We start from the raw sequence: 13,648 nt of genomic DNA on the forward strand, positions 1-13,648 counted from the left end.
AGCATAAAATATAACTCTATGCTACTATTAATACACTACTACTTCTATGATAAATACTGCTGTAAATACTACTACTACAGCAACTACAACAACTACTACTTTTGCTATTTGCAAAAAAAACTACTTTATTTACCTACTACTGCTAGTTTTACTGCCACCTCCTGCTACACCTGCTACCACCAATACCGCTACTACTGCTGCATCTACTACTACCACTACTACTACTGCCACCACTATCACTACTGCTACTACCACTACTACTTACTACCAGTACTACTAACACTACTACTTACTACCACTACTACTACCACCACCATCACTACTGCTGCTGCTACTACTACTACTACTATCACCACCACCATCACTACTGCTACTACTACTATCACCACCACCACCACCATCACTACTGCTACTACCACTACTACTACCACCACCATCACTACTGCTACTACTACTATCACCACCACCACCATCACTACTGCTACTACTACTACTATCACCACCACCACCATCACTACTGCTACTACCACTACTACTACCAGCCCCACCACCATCACTACTGCTCCTACCACTACTACTACCACCACCACCATCACTACTGCTACTACCACTACTACTACCAGCCCCACCACCATCACTACTGCTCCTACCACTACTACTACCACCACCACCACCACCACTACTGCTACTACCACTACAACTACTACCACCATCACTGCCGCAACTACTACTACTACCACTACTGCTGCTACTGTAACTACTACTGCAACCACCACTACTACTACTACCACCACTACTGCTGCTTCTACCACTATTACTATTAGAACAATTTCAGAAATGAAAGCTGAACTCTGATTGGTTATATTACATATAACATTTTCATTTATTACAATAAATGAAAAAGAGGTTTTCACAGACCTTATCAGTTGTAACTTCTTCATTTATTTTCAAAAAGTATGTTTTTCATAAGCGTTACAACAATAGTAGTTCATTTAGAGTATAGGAGCCATTGCACCCACGTCCATAGTCAAATCTGACGTTATATTTAAGTCACCTCCAGGTGCTCACCTGTGTGCATGATTAAGGGAATCCTCCCTGAAACGTAGCGTCAGGTTCGGCTATGGACGTGGGTGCAATGGCTCCTATACTCTAAATGAACTACTATTGCTGTAACGCTTAGAAAAAAATACCTTTTGAAAATAAATGAAGAAGTTATGACTGATAAGGTCTGTGAAATCCTCTTTATATATATGTATAAACGTGTTATACGTAATATAAGTGTATGACCCGGAGAAAGGTGGAGCTCTGAAGACAGAGTGACTGCTATTAAAACATTTGTGACTCTAGTAGCCATTTACTATTATTCTGAGCTCTGATCGGTTGTCATGGGCAACAAAGATAGGTTTTCTTTTAGACAGTTTCACAGAATAGAATCTGAGGGGTTTGCTTTGTCTAGAGAACAATGTTGGAGATGATCAAAACGGTCTAAAAGAAAAACTGTTGAAAAACTGTTGCCTAAAGCCACTAGAAATGAGCAAGCTGAGCCCAGTAAACCTGGCTTCGATCCGAATTTTGGGCTGGTTGCGGCTTGCAAAACTTTTGAACATGTCCCGATTTGTCTCACAGTTGACCTCATCAAAAGCATTTTACTTACATTTATGAGGTTTGAGTGCAAACACTGTATACCTACAGGTTATAAGCTAACAGTGCAATAGAAGTGTCTACATGTAATGTGCATTAGCCCTTGTAAGGATTTCTCCCTGGGGACAGCTCTAGGATCGTCCTTGATACCGCCACAGGACACGTTTCCACTTTATTCAGCAGGCAAACAACAGTACTTTATGCAAGTCTGGCCCCTCACCAGCTTTATTAGACAGGTTGCAGGATAAATAAAAAAATATAAGACAGGAACAAACAAAACCCTAGACAGTCTAGTCACTAACAAACCAGAGTTCCCTGACTATCAACTGGTGGGCTTTTCCCAGCCAGTTAAACTCATGCCTCCTGCAACCTTCTACTTCCTGTTCACACACAGTGTTTGCAACCTATTGCTGTGTGACTCATCAACATCCCTCTTGGTGCCACTCACAGCTCGGGCTGCGTGTTCCTCACCAGGACCCCTACCTCCCCTCTACAGCCACCTTGCTGTCTTCTAGGGAGAGCACCAACTATTCTGTCTGACTTCCTTTTAAACACACTTCCCCTTTCTGCTACCTCATTGATTAGGCCACAGGTGGAGGTTTCTCCAGGGTTAGCTAGGGAAATACACCCTTCCCTTTCCACAGTGTAACACCTTGTAAAACATTTGTATGTTTATATTCTTGGTTTAATCCAAAACACAGTTTATTTAACTGGTTGTAAGATAACAACACTGTTCAAAGCGATTAAAGTTAATATACAGTCATTAGAAAGAGGTGAGATCGGCACTGCTTAGTCTAATTTAGGACTGTAACGTGGTGGGATGCATGGGCTGCTGTATTGAACCTTGGTGGTGCTCTGACTTTGTACAGTAGTTCATGTATTGTTAAACAAGAAGGATAAGAAATAGTCGGCCACTCACTGGTGCTGGTTCGATTATTCTTCTTTATTGAATATACTCACATACATGGGGAGAGAGGCAACATGCAGGGGAATGAGCTGACTGGCAACGGGACCGTTTCACATGGTATACATGCTTCTTCTGGCCAGAAAAAGCATGTATACCATGTGAAATGGTCCCATTGCCAGTCAGCTCATTCCCCTACATGTTGCCTCTCTCCCCATGTATGTGAGTATATTCAATAAAGAAGAATAATCGAACCAGCACCAGTGAGTGGCCGACTATTTCTTATCCTTCTTGTTTAACAATTAAAGTTAATATTGACTAGCACATAAGTGGAAAATGAAAAAGATTAAAATAACCTCAAAAAAACATATCTGGTAAAGGCCTAATTCCTAAGGTTGGACTCTGCCTGTGCCTTACTTCGTCTCTGTAGATACAGCAATGTGTCTGGTATCCTGCATTTGGTAAGATAGTAAAGAATTTCCACACAGGATGTGACAGCGACACTGCTACATCTGCAGGCTTGAGAAAAAAACCTTCTAGAACAGGCGCACCGTTTGGTGGTGATGTACCAGCTCTTCAAGGTATCCTGCTGTTTGGAAATTCTTTACTATCTTACCAAATGCAGGAAACCAGGCACAGTGCCATATCTGCAGAGACAAAGTAAGGTACAGGCAGGGTCCAACTTTAGGAATTAGGCCTCCACGCCAGCACATGGAGAGGCATTACAAGGCCTGGCTAAACGTATACCTAGTTCATCACTGCCTGCTGTCTGGTGGCTACAGGTAATGCTACTTCACCACTGCCTGCTGTCCACTACAGTTAATATGAGTCCCCACTGTGCATAATCATGTGGTGCTACGGGTAGGCCACTCCATGCAGTTGTCAATGTGCAGCACAGTGCATGCAGTGCAAATTTTGAAAAAAAATATTTTTTAAACCTCCTGCTGTACGCTGGATACTATAAGACCCTCTAGTTCTTAGTCATTTTGCTGATTCTTCCAACCAGGCCTTTTTTTCCAACCTTTTTTTCCAGACAGTGGCAGTGCCCCCTTGTCTTTTGAGGGGGTTTTATTTGGAACCGTTTTTCACCATATTTTTTGTATGGGCCATTTATGATCATATCCCCCTTAAACATCTCATCTCAAGACTAAACAAATGTAATTCTTTTAATCTTTCCTGATAGCTAAGATATTCCATGCCACTTATTAGTTTAGTGACGCGGCTCTGAACCCTTTCCTGCTCCACAACAACCCTTTTATGAACTGGTGCCCAAAACTGAACAGCATATTCCAGGTGAGGTTGTACCATTGCTTTATAAAGGGGTTTTATTATGTCCCTGTCCCTCGAGTCCATGTCTCTTTTGATACATGACAATATCCTGCTGGCCTTAGAAGCAGCTGCCTGACATTGCATGCTATTCTGTAGTCACCCAAATCCTTCTCTTCCAGTGACTCTCCCAGTTTAACCCCCCCCCCCCCAAGACATACAATACATGCAGGTTATAAGTAACCTGATGCATAACATTACATTTATCCACATAGAACCTCATTTGCCAAGGGGATGCCCACACACTCAGTGAGTCCAACTCATCTTGTAACTTCTGCACATCCTCTATAGACTGTACTGTGCTACAAAGCTTGGTGTCATCTGCAAAAAGAGAAAGAGAGCTGTTAATCCCATCCTCTATATCATTAATAAATAAATTAAAAAAGAGTGGGCCCAGTACTGAACATTGGGTTACCCCACTTACAACCGGGGACCAATCAGAGTACGAATCATTGATCACCACTCTCTGAGTTCGATCCTTAAGCCAGTTTTCTAATCCTTAAGACCTTAACTTACCTATTAGACATCTATGAGGGACAGTGTCAAACAGCAAAATCCAAAAACACTATATTCAAGGCTACCCCATCTGTCCAGGCTTCTGCTCACATCTTCATAAAAGCAAATTACGTTGGTTTGACAACTTCTATCCTTAGTAAAACCATGCTGGCTAACACTTGTAATACTATTACCCCCTATGTATTTACAAGTTTCCCACAATGGACATTAACTTACCTAGCTAAGTCCCTAGATAATTGTGTGGAAGCCCAAAACAATTTTTTTAGGCAAGACAAGAAAAAATAGTACAAAGGCTAGCAATGCTAATAAAGAGGAGTAACAGAAGTCATCTATCAGAGCCTATATAAAAAGGTCGTGGGAATATGGACAACCAAGTAAATCTCTCAAGTACATGGGAGGGTGGGAAAGCAAGAAAAAAAAAAAAGAAAAGAGGCATAAAAGATACGTTTGGGTAGGATTAGGGATACTGAAATAGACCCTAAGGAAGGAGTTACCAAGTCAAACCCCAAGCGTTGGAAGTCGTTACTTCACATAATAGGTCTAGTACAGTGGACAGATTCTTGCTGCCAGAGGAAAAAAGTGGTATAGTGACTTCGAGACCATTCTTTCACTTTCCGGAAGAATAGACAAGAACAAGGGAAATGGATTATCATCTATTATATAACATGGGATTTTTAAAGTGATCTCTATTACTTTATCCCAAAAAGGGACAATAATATGGCATCACCACCATATATAAGATAAAACACCAGACACAAAATGTCTCAAATGTGGTCAAGCCTTTCTAAGAGTCTTTCTAAAAAAGTGACAGAGTTGGGAAATTTCTTCACCAAAAATATATTTGTCGGTGTTTTCCTTTTTCCTCCTTTTGTAATTCTACCCACAATGATTCCACTTCCTCACAATCCTCACACGCTATGACATCGTTCACACTGACTTTCATATCCCTTCATACTTCTCAACCACCTTTTCTGTTCATCCTATCCTTGCGAAACAGTGTAATCTATTGCATATTGACAGCCCAGTCATGTGTGGAGTCGGCCATGTCTCGGTGACCTCATGTATATCAATGTATTCCTTCAGCTCCTCAAGCCTCAAGCTTCTCCATTTTTCTTGCTAGACTTTTACATGAGTGAACATACACTTTACGTTGCCATCCAGTTTTACACACTCAATATCGGTACTGGGATTTATTGAGTTATTGTGGGTACATTTGTTTTCACAGCTGGTTTGTAACACATAGATCTACTTGACTAGGGGATTATATAGATCTTCTTGGCCTATTGCCACAACCCACCACCCGAGTCTCCCATTCCCTATAAAACATAGACATTTGGTTGTGGTACAAAGGCCACAGCAGACTCACTTTTATTTTAATTACAAAAGAAGTAGCAATAAAATATGCCAACTTAAATAACCATAATAAATACACAGGCTAAACATTACCCCATAACATTGAACAGTGCAAATACAAAACTGACTTAACCCTGAGATGCTAATTGGCAGCTTATTTTTCATCCAATCTCCCACTTTCCCCTCTGTCATCGAGCTCGTGATCCAAAAGCACCACCTCGGAGACTCTATTGTCCCTTCTCACACCGGTATACCCAGACCAGCTGGGTACCACCCCAGGTCCACCATGACCAGTATAACCGGGTCACTGCTTACCGCTCTCCTAGAGTGCCTCCAAGTCCCCCTCCAGTTCCTGCCTTTGTGACAATGTCTCACCCATACCTCTGAAAAAACCCAGCCCCGAACCAGAATAAACAGGACGGGAAGCTGTGAATGCTGGCCTCAACTGGCTACATCCTTTCCTGCCTCCCTTTTAATTCCTGGACCTTAGACCACCCCTTCCTGTCTTCTTCTACCTATAATAACCCCTTAACCCCCTAACAGATGCTCATATGCTGCCCCCTGTCATGCCCCCCCCCCCCCTCCTCCCATTCTGTGCCCTTTGGGGGCTCCCTTATCCACTGCTCTTAACCTCCCCACAGAACTCCTCTCCACCAAACATTATGTCCTGACCCCTTTCTAAGTTATCTGCACCTCGGATTTACTTAATTGTCCTCTCCCCACTTGCTTAGTTTGAATACTCTGCCACCCCTTCTAGGATTCTCTCCCCGAGCACAGCGGACCTTCTTCCATTCAGGTGCAAATTATCTGTAGAATAAAGTTTGTACCCCAATGAAACGCCAGCCCAGTGCTCCAAAAACCCAAACCCTTCCCCCTTACACCACAACTTAAGCCATGCATTCAACTCCTTAAACTTCTGCATCTTTCCTGCGGTGCACATGGCACAGGTAGTATTCCAGAGAACACATCCTACTCTTAAGCTTGCCACCTAGTCCTTTATAATTATTATTTACTGACCTCCAACTACTGTGTATTCTGCCTTTGGTGCCCATATGGACCACAACACCTGGGTCATCCTCAGCCTCCACCCAAGTATTTCAAAAGTTTGCTCTTCTCTAATAGCAACGAAGTGATAATCTCTCTCTCAATATCTTTAGATATATATATATATATATATATATATATATATATATATATATAGAATTTGTCATGACAGGGTGACTGCAATTTCTTCTTCAGATTAGACTGAATGAATGTAGATTGAAGAAGAGGATTGTAATATTGCTTTATAGTTTCATAAGAGATACAAAATTAGTTAAACAGTTGAAGTTGAAATGTTAGAATTTGCAAAATCTTGTCTGTTACTGCTTTTATATTTTAAACATGGTATCTGTATATCAGTACTGCCAGGCTGCTACTTCTTTTACATATCACACATTATATATATATATATATATATATATATATATATATATATATATATATTACTCACTCAGCTGCTATGGCTTTTATATATTATACATGATATATGTTAGGATTCGGCAGGCTGGAGGTGGATCCTCTGTGTCAGCGAGGGATTTGCGTGGACCGTACCGCTGGACCGGTTCTAAGTTGCTACTGGTATTCACCAGAGCCCGCTGCAAAGCGGGACGGTCTTGCTGCGGCGGTAGCAACCAGGTCGTATCCACCGGTAACGGCTCAACCTCGCTGACTGCTGAGAGTGGCGTGGGACAGGAGGACTAGACAGAGGCGAGGTCAGACGAAGCAGAAGGTCAAGGCAGGCGGCAAGGTTCGTAGTCAAGGGTAACGGCAGAAGGTCTGGTAACACTGGTAAGGCAATCACAGGAAACGCTTTCACTAGGCACAAGGCAACAAGATCCAGCAATACAGGAAAGGGGAAGTGAGGTAATATAGGCCGGTGAGCTAATTACACTGATTGGGCCAGGCACCAATTAGCGGTGCACTGGCCCTTCAAATCTTAGAGAGCTGGCGCGCACCCTAGAGAGCGGAGTCGCGCGCGCCAGGACGTGACAGCCGGGGACCGGAACAGGTAAGCAGATTGGGATGCGATCCGCGAGCGGGCACGTCCCACTATGCGAATCGCATCCCCGCCGGCAGTGTCAGTGCAGGCTCCCGGTCAGCGGGTCTGACCGGGGAGCTGCAGAGAGGAGAATGCCGCGAGCGCTCCGGGGAGGAGCAGGGACCCGGAGCGCTCGGCGTAACAATATAATTATATCAATTTACGCAGGCTTCTACTGATTTTATATATAATACATGATATCTGTATATCAGTAATACCAGGTCGCTAGTGCTTTTACATATCACACCTGATATCAGTAATGGCAGGCTGCTGCTGATTTTATATATCATACATGATTTCAGTATATTAGTAATGCCCGGCTGCTACTACTTTTATATGTAAAACATGACATGCATGTTGTGCAGACAGGATTGTTCTGGGTGCAAACAACAGGATCCCCTGCTGATCAGGTCTTCATCAGACCACCAAGGCAGGTCTTCATTGTCAATGGGGCTGGACGCAGATGGCTTTATTCACTGGCTGTACCAGGTACCACAGCTCAGTTCTCATTGACGTAAACAAGAGCTGAGTCGCTGTATCCAGAGGCAGTCACTACACATTGAATGGAGTCATCTGCTTGCAGTGTAGATCTGGCTGTGGCAACTCTGCCAAACAGCTGATCGGAGAGGGTGACATGTGCCACTGATCAGATATTGCCTGTCTTTTCTGAGGATAAGCCATCAATCCTTTTTAAGGGATATTAAGTAAGAAAAAATGTTTTTAAATCAACTGGTGCCAGAAAGTTATACAGATTTGTAAATTACGTCTCTAAAAATCTTAATCCTTCTAGTACTTAGCTGTTGTATGCTCAGGAAGTTGTGTAGTTCTTCCCAGTCTGATAACACTGCTCTCTACTGCCACCTCTGTCAGGAATTGTCCAGAGCAGGAGCAAATCCCCATAGCAAACCCCCCTGCTCTGGACAGTTCCTTTTTTTAATCAACTGGTACCAGAAAGTTAAACAAGTTTGTAAATGACTTCTATTTAAAAATCTTAATCCTTCCAGTACTTATCAGCTGCTATATGCTCCAGAAGAAGTTATTTTCTTTTTGAATTTCCATTCTGTCTGACCACAGTGCTCTCTGCTGACACCTCTGTCCATGTCAGGAACTGTAGTGGGAGCAAATCCCCATAGCAAACCTATCCTGCTCCAGACAGTTCCCAAAATGGACAGAGGTGTCAGCAAAGAGCACTGTGGTTCTATAGAAAGGAAATTCAAAAATAAAAAAACATCATCTGGAGCATACAGCAGCTGATAAGTACTGGAAGGATTAAGATTTTTAAATAGAAATAATTTACAAATCTTAGATAAAGAAATTTAAATAAATAATTGTCTGGATCGTGCTTCAATAATAATAATATAAACAATTTATTAAAATAGGATAAATAGACTATAATTAGTTACTTCTCACAGGGCCCATGTGAGAAGAACATATACAATAAAAACAACCTTTAAGTAATAATGTGCATAAAAATGTAAATAACAAAAATTAAGACAATATTATTGGCTTAATGACAATATCACTGGCATAGATTTAGTTTCTAATGTGCAGCTGGTGTTTAATCGCTGGTATCTAGGCACCAACTGCACAATAAGCGAAATATAGCTGAGGGTGCCTGTGTAATCGTTTCCCTCTTTAGAATATAATGTATCCTTGTAATAGTTCAACAATCTGCAACAGTTTCAAATGAATGTTACCGATCCTTATAGTGGCAACCTGGGTAAGAGGCGTTGTTACCGCAGTGTGTAGATGGTGCCGGTACACTGGGTCCTCTGTGCAACGTTCCAGGTGGTAATGGTAAAATCCAGCAAGGTCCTGGTAGAAGCGGTGGCGATTGGCGCTGGCAGGCGCCGATGGTCACAGATCGCCGAGAGGACGCTGGCGCTGGCAGGCGCTGGAGATGGTAAGTCCTCACCGCTGGCTAGATGGAAACGAGGACCGTACACTGGATACGAGGAGCTCACCTCGTGCTGCCGGCGTGTGACGTCAGCTGCTGCTGGAGCCGGGTTCGTTGCACTAGAAGTAATTGGCAATATTTGGACCGGACTGATACCGGACTGGATGTCCTGATGGTCTTAGCAGTTCATAGGCGATAAACCAGCCGTGGTGGATAGGCACAATTCATAAAAAATTATATATGCCAGTGGTCATGCCCAAAAGACTAGACGCGTTTCAGGGTTATTTAATGTAACCCTTTCCTCAGTAGTCATATGGTTGTCATAAACTATTTCCTTTTTATAGGAGCACAAATCCCGCCCGTTGACTCATTCCTGGATATTAATGAAAACAGTGAATGGAATCAACGGATAGGTTCCCTAGAGAGCAATGTTAAATAGAGATGGGTATGAAAAAGCTGTGTGAATGCTGTTGAAGGTGTAAAGATGCGTTTTTGCAAACAAAATGATTTTATAATATTAAATGTGAAATCAGATAAAACAAAAAATTGGTGTTCAATAAAACTAATTATTAGAAAAAATTTGAGCAAGTTAATTTTGAAAATAAGAATAAAATAACATTTGAGAGAAAAATGTAAATTAAAAGAAGAATATGAATGTAAATTCTGTAAATAGAAAATAAGAGGTATAATATAAATTAGGATATAACTAAAAATGAAAATTAAATAAAATAAGATAAGAATGAAAAATAAAAAAATAATGAAAAATAAAAATAAAATTAAAAATATATAAATAAAAATAAAAATAAGAATAAAAATAAGAATAAGAATAAGAAAAATGGAAATAAAAATAAAAATAAAATAAAAATAAAAATAGAAATAAAAATAGAAATAAAAATAAATAAAAGTAAAAAATATAAAAATGAAAAATACTAAAAATAAATATAAATATAAAAATAAAAATAAAAAGAATAAAAATAAGATATATTACAATACAACTTTCCACATTTTCTTTTCATTCCACTTTTTATTTTTATTTTCAGTTGTATTGTAATATATCTTTTTTTATTCTTTTTTATTTTTATTTTTATATTTATATTTATTTTTAGTATTTTTTATTTTTATATTTTTTATTTTTATTGTTTTATATTTATTTTTATTTCTATTTTTATTTTATTTTTATTTTCATTTCCATTTTTCTTATTCTTATTCTTATTTTTATTTTTATTCTTATTTTTATTTTTATTTATATATTTTTAATTTTATTTTTATTTTTCATTATTTTTTATTTTTCATTCTTATCTTATTTTATTTTATTTTCATTTTTATTTCTATCCTAATTTATATTATACCTCTTATTTTCTATTTACAGAATTTACATTCATATTCTTCTTTTAATTTACATTTTTCTCTCAAGTGTTATTTTATTCTTATTTTCAAAATTAACTTGCTCAAATTTTTTCTAATAATTAGTTTTATTGAACACCAATTTTTTGTTTTATCTGATTTCACATTTAATATTATAAAATCATTTTGTTTGCAAAAACGCATCTTTACACCTTCAACAGCATTCACACAGCTTTTTCATACCCATCTCTATTTAACATTGCTCTCTAGGGAACCTATCCGTTGATTCCATTCACTGTTTTCATTAATATCCAGGAATGAGTCAACGGGCAGGATTTGTGCTCCTATAAAAAGGAAATAGTTTATGACAACCATATGACTACTGAGGAAAGGGTTACATTAAATAACCCTGAAACGCGTCTAGTCTTTTGGGAATGAACAATAGCATATATAGTTTTTTATGAATTGTGCCTATCCACCACGGCTGGTTTATCGCCTATGAACTGCTAAGACCATCAGGACATCCAGTCCGGTATCAGTCCGGTCCAAATATTGCCAATTACTTCTAGTGCAACGAACCCGGCTCCAGCAGCAGCTGACGTCACACGCCGGCAACATGAGGTGAGCTCCTCGTATCCAGTGTACGGTCCTCGTTTCCATCTAGCCAGCGGTGAGGACTTACCATCTCCAGTGCCTGCCAGCGCCAGCGTCCTCTCGGCGATCTGTGACCATCGGCGCCTGCCAGCGCCAATCGCCACCGCTTCTACCAGGACCTTGCTGGATTTTACCATTACCACCTGGAACGTTGCACAGAGGACCCAGTGTACCGGCACCATCTACACACTGTGGTAACAACGCCTCTTACCCAGGTTGCCACTATAAGGATCGATAACATTCATTTGAAACTGTTGCAGATTGTTGAACTATTACAAGGATACATTATATTCTAAAGAGGGAAACGATTATACAGGCACCCTCAGCTATATTTCGCTTATTGTGCAGTTGGTGCCTAGATACCAGCGATTAAACACCAGCTGCACATTAGAAACTAAATCTATGCCAGTGATATTGTCATTATGCCAATAATATTGTCTTAATTTTTGTTATTTACATTTTTATGCACATTATTACTTAAAGGTTGTTTTTATTGTATATGTTCTTCTCACATGGGTCCTGTGAGAAGTAGCTAATTATAGTCTATTTATCTTATTTTAATAAATTGTTTATATTATTATTATTGAAGCACGATCCAGACAATTATTTATTTAAATTTCTTTATCTAATATCTATACTATTATTTACTCACTTAGAAGGTCCGGGCAATTTTTCACTATTGGTTTTTCCTTTTTTGTGCAATTAAGGTATAGTTGCATGCCCTAGTTTGACCTCGGTGTGTACTATTTATTGTGAGCTGCACATACACCCCTTTTTTTCTCTAATTTACAAATCTGTTTTTCTTTCTGGCACTAGTTGATTTAAAAATGTTTTCCAGCAGAGTACCCCTTTAACCCCTTAACGACCACGGACGTAAATGTACATCCTGGTTTGGCGGGATTTCCTGCACCAGGACATTCATTTACGTCCTGTGTATGACCGCGAACATCGGAAGGGTGCTCGCGTCATACACGGCAGGTTTCGGCTGCTAGCAGCAGCTGGGGACCCGCTATTAATGGCTGACATCCGCGATCGCGTGGATATCCACCATTAACCCCTCAGATGCCATGATCAATACAGATCACGGCATCTGCGGCATTGCGGTACTTTTCTTGGATGATCGGATTGCCCGCAGCGCTGCCGTGGTGATCCGTTAATCCAGCATGACAGCCGGAGGTGCCCTTACCTGGCTCTGGCCGTCTCCCGGGGTCTTCTGCTCTGGTCTGCGTAATAATAAAAAAAAAAAAACATATTTGGTATTCCCGCGTGCGTAAATGTCCGAACTATCAAAATATAATGTTAATGAAAAAAGTCAAAAAGTGTTGCTTTTTTTGTCACATTTTATAAAAAAAAAATAATAAAAATGATCTAAAAGTTTTATATATGCAAATGTGGTATCTAAAAAATGTACAGATGACGGCGCAAAAAATGAGCCCTCATACCGCCCTAAATACTGAAAAATTAAAAAGTTATAGGTGGTCAAAATAGGGCGATTTTAGATTACTGATTTTGTACAAAAAGTTTTAGATTTTTTTTAAGCAGTACAAAAATAAAAAAAGTATCTAGCCATGGGTATCATTTTAATTGTATTGACCCACAGAATAAAGAACACGTGTAATTTTTACCGTAAAGTGTATAATGTGAAAACAAAACCCTCCAAAATGTGCAAAATTTTGGTTTTCACTAAAATTTTCTCCCTAAATATTTTTTGGGGGGTTCGCAGTACATTTTATGGTAAAATGAGAGGTTTCATTACAAAGTACAATTGGTCATGCAAAAAACAAGCCCTTAAATGGGTCTGTAGATGGAAATATAAAAGAGTTATGGATTTTAGAAGGCGAGGAGGAAAAAACGAAAACGCAAAAATAAAATTGGCCTGGTCCTTAAGGTGAAAATGGACTTGGTCATTAAGGGGTTAAGATTTAAATAAAAG

At 39.7% G+C, this 13,648-nt stretch overlaps 1 long non-coding RNA gene across 1 annotated transcript in view; it reads left to right on the forward strand.

Moving 5' to 3' along the window:
- The window catches only part of LOC130366749 (uncharacterized), a 37,270-nt gene that overhangs the window by 1,054 nt on the left and 22,568 nt on the right, over nucleotides 1-13,648 (forward strand). The window lies entirely within an intron of this gene.

Source organism: Hyla sarda, chromosome 4 (genome assembly GCF_029499605.1).
Source record: "Hyla sarda isolate aHylSar1 chromosome 4, aHylSar1.hap1, whole genome shotgun sequence".
NCBI classification, from domain to species: Eukaryota; Metazoa; Chordata; class Amphibia; order Anura; family Hylidae; genus Hyla; species Hyla sarda.